Below are 3818 nucleotides of genomic sequence, written 5' to 3'. Positions count from 1 at the left end.
AGAGCGACTGGCGGGACTGGGAGTCTATGATGCGCGTTACTGGGAAGCAGGGTCTGTTCGGTGATGCAGGCTGGGCGGGCGTGGAGCAGGGGAAGTGTTCCCACCTACCGCTACACTTCTGTTGTGTTCTCTCTCAGGCGTGAAATAAGGTAAAGAGAAGCACAAAGGGGCTATTCACAGGGCACAAAATCTATCTATCTGTCTATCTATCTATCTGTTAACAAATGAAATGTGAGAGGATGGCACTGAGGAGTTCATAGCATGACTCTTGAGCTTTGTAGGTCCAATAAAACATTTTGTGCCCTGTGAATGGTCCCTTCATGCTTCTCTTTACATTATTTCTTAGTCCTGACAAACCTACTCTGCTGAATAAGGAAGTATTAGTAAGAATTATATTGATGTATTTGGATTTCCAAAAAAAATAATTTCCTATCCAAAGGCTTTAGACTTATATGGCCAGCATTAAAAATACAATTTCACTGTGATCCTCCATTGTATTTGCACATCCCCATTGACTTTTGGCAAGAAAGACCTGTTATATTTTATTGTCATTTATTCAGGAATGAAGGAGAAGCAAGAAAAAATACCTGCTTTCTCTGTGCAACACCCGAATTCTACAGACACAAAAACTGTCAGATTCAAACATGAAGTCATAGAAAAGATGACAAAAAGCTAGGAAAGTACCCTAATATAAAAGTACCATAGCTTTTGAATATTTTGAAATCTTTCTTGATCATGACTAACAGTGGCTCTGGGGGGTGGGACACACCTTTGAAATAAATAGATCTTAAATGTCTCTTAAAAATAGCAAGTGCCAGAACAATATCTATGGCCAAAGGCCCAGTCTACCAAAGCGTGGTCACCTGAGAAAGGACAGAAGAATCCCTTTTGGCTCATCCTAAGGTGGCAATTTATTCTTTATACAATTAAAATGTGTGTACATATTTGGAACCTTAGGAAGTGTTTGTTTCTCTTGAATTGATCCTTAAACCCATGGGTGGTGTGGTGCATCATCGCATGTAACACAACACATTTTTTCTCCAGTTAAAGATAAACTAGAAACTTAACCTAATATAGTAGGGGCCTAGCGCTACATTATTCAGTTTCGTATCAAAGCAAATACAAAAATAACTTTATGAATGCACACTAATTTGCTAGATTATATATAAAGTTTTAAAACCTCCAGAAACTAGGCAAAAGATAGTCAAGAGACATTGTTTTATTAGTCCTGTAATTATTATATTTAAAAGTGCATCTCTTATTCAGATTTGTAAAACAAAATCTAGTGTTTTTGAGCATCTTGACAATGCACCCAACATTTCACTGTCAATCATTTCCACACCTGACTTAATATTCACCTAAATTAATATTATCACACCTGAGATAAGGTTTCTAGAGCCTAAAACATTCTCCAGGGCTGTGAATGACAAGAGAGCTGGAATGGCTAAGAGACAGCAAAGCTGCAGAAGAAAGGATAGCTTGATTAATGGAACTTCTGAACAATTAAAAGGATTCATGAACACCTATGGAGTGAAGAGAGGTTAGCAGGGATCAGGCATTCTAGTGAGCCATTAGGTCAATTGACTCCCTCGGGGTTGTCTGAATAGAAATGCCCTTCCCTGTCCCAGGCAATTGGTTTTAAAGTCTGGGTGAAGCCGGAAACAAAGGGAGGGTGCAACTGCAGCACTGCACTCCCCTGGGGTCACCCCTGCTTGGAGCCGTACTACAGAAGTAGAATAAAACCATGCTTAGGTATTTGCTTTGTGCATGGTTCCTAGCACAATAGCCACATGCAGTGGTTTGTGAGAGAAGTTGAGTGGGACACTCTGCAATTATAACCATGAAACAAATTCTCAAGCCTGACTTTTCAAAAGGAGCTACCAATTTCAGGAACGGCCTTGAATTTTGGATGCTCAGATGAAGAATCATTACAGGGTTTGACTTTCAAGGGGGAAGGTGCTCAATACTCAGGTGCCGAGGGGAAAAAAAATCATGGGTTATTTTTGAAAACTTAAGTTCTCTTCTTAATATTGAAAAGTGTATTTTCAGAGAAGGGGCACCTGTCATAGATAAATTATTGTGGTTGATTCGATGCTTATTGCATCAAATTTCCTTTGTTGCAATTCCTTTAACTTCATTGAGTTGCTCCAGTTTTGCACTGATGTAGCGGAGAACAGAAGCAGAACTATACACTTTTTCACGGGTACGATGTATTAGTGCTGCCTTATGTCTGCCAGAACGTGCTGCCCAGAATGCAATTCCTGGTGACGTATCTGGTTAATATATATATTTCCTTCCAGTCTGCATGATGTAATAAATGATATAGATAGTAACCAAGGCAGGGACCTTGTCATCTTAAGTCTCTGTAAAATGTCTAGTGATTTATTTGTTTTTAAACCTAATTACAACAATAAATTAGGGCCTACCCTGGTAAGAAAACGGCTTTGTAGGTAACAGTGGGAGCCATTGGAAATCAGTTTTATTCTCTCACCTGGGCTACAGGATTCTGGAATGAATTTAAATGGCAAATCAGCTCTACGTCTCAGCTGACTGTTACGTGAGAGTAAGGGTCGTTCAGATGATGGAGCCCTGAGATGGTGCTCAGCAAACCTGGGTTTTATTCCTGAATCTGTTGCTAACGTGCTCTGTGATTTTTTTTTTCTTTTTTTTTTTTTTTTTCACCCCCAAAAAGTCATTTCAAGTCCTTTGTAGCTCCATTTCTCTGTGCAGATTACACCGCAGACTTTGTGGGACTAAGCCTGCCTTTTACTACAGGCCCTGCACAGTGCAGCTCTCGTTGTAATACAAAAAAAAAGATGCTCCGCAAGGCCGCTGGAGTTTGGGGCAGCTTAAAAAGTGCCAGTAAAACCTTTCTCATGTGAGGGTGGAAGGAAAGAAGGTTTCTCTAGGACCTCGCAGAAGGCGGAGGGGTGGCGATGTGCTCCCCTGCACAGCTGACTGACAGACCCAGCTCTGAACCACCGCATTAATGAGAAACAGTGCAAAGCTCGGGGAGGGAATGAAGCGAGAGAGAAAGACTGGGGTTGGGATTCCTGCGGGGATCTTAGCGTGAGGGTTAGATGAAGCTCTTCAGACAGGCGCAGCTGAAGGAGCAAGAGCAGGGACAAAAGGCGGCTTGCTGAGCATGAGGACTGTCCAGCCCCTGCCCCTGGCAGTGCGGGTCCCTGCCCTGCAGCAGCTGCCCCGGGGCCTTTCCCTAAGCCCAGCCTAAAGATCAGCCTCACAAGCACCCCCCTCAAGACGCACAACACTTCGAGGGGAGGATTTCAGGGACTGCTGGCCAGAAGCCATCTGGCTCCACCAGCCCTGCAGTTCCCCCCTCCCAGCCTTCCTCGGAGCTGATCTAAGCCCCTCGGCGAGCGCTTTCCCGGTCCCTTCTCGGGGAAGGAAATGTGTCTGCCTGACAGTGAGCTTGCTCCGGTTACTCTGGATTGTTTCCTCCGGAGTTTGTGCCCCCAAGACTTTCCCCGCAACCATGTGAAGCAGGCGGCTGTCCCTTTGTGCTGGGAGAAAGCCTGGCTTTAAAAAAGGGGACCAAACTTGGCTGCTGAGGCCCCGGGGACTTCTCAGTGCTCCCCGCCAACCCTGAAGACAAGCCTGGGGGGCCTGTTCGGGTGTGATCTGGCGCCAGCGGTGGGAGACGCTCAGCTTGTGGGGAGCAGAGCCTCTGCCCTTCATCGCGGGCGGGTTAAGAGGAGGTAAGAAACACAGAAGGGCAGAGGTGGCAACTTTCTCTCCCTCTGGGAAGGAGGAGATGCCCCCACCCGTGGGTGATGGGGGCAGTGGATGAAGAGCCG

General features: G+C 44.9%; 1 protein-coding gene across 2 annotated transcripts in view; it reads left to right on the top strand.

The window, feature by feature from the left end:
* The first annotated feature begins 3000 nt into the window (after positions 1-3000).
* Positions 3001-3818, top strand: part of WDR86 (WD repeat domain 86) — a 29251-nt gene continuing 28433 nt past the window's right edge. The window contains exon 1 of one of the 2 annotated variants that reach the window (XM_019530312.1): positions 3001-3719. The gene's annotated coding sequence lies outside the window, so the exon portion shown is untranslated. The remainder of the gene's footprint in view (positions 3720-3818) is intronic. The other variant, XM_019530303.1, reaches the window with a different exon arrangement.

Source organism: Crocodylus porosus, unplaced genomic scaffold (assembly GCF_001723895.1).
Source record: "Crocodylus porosus isolate Cpor-Errol unplaced genomic scaffold, CroPor_comp1, whole genome shotgun sequence".
Taxonomy (NCBI): Eukaryota; Metazoa; Chordata; order Crocodylia; family Crocodylidae; genus Crocodylus; species Crocodylus porosus.
This window is presented reverse-complemented; position numbering and strand designations above follow the sequence as displayed.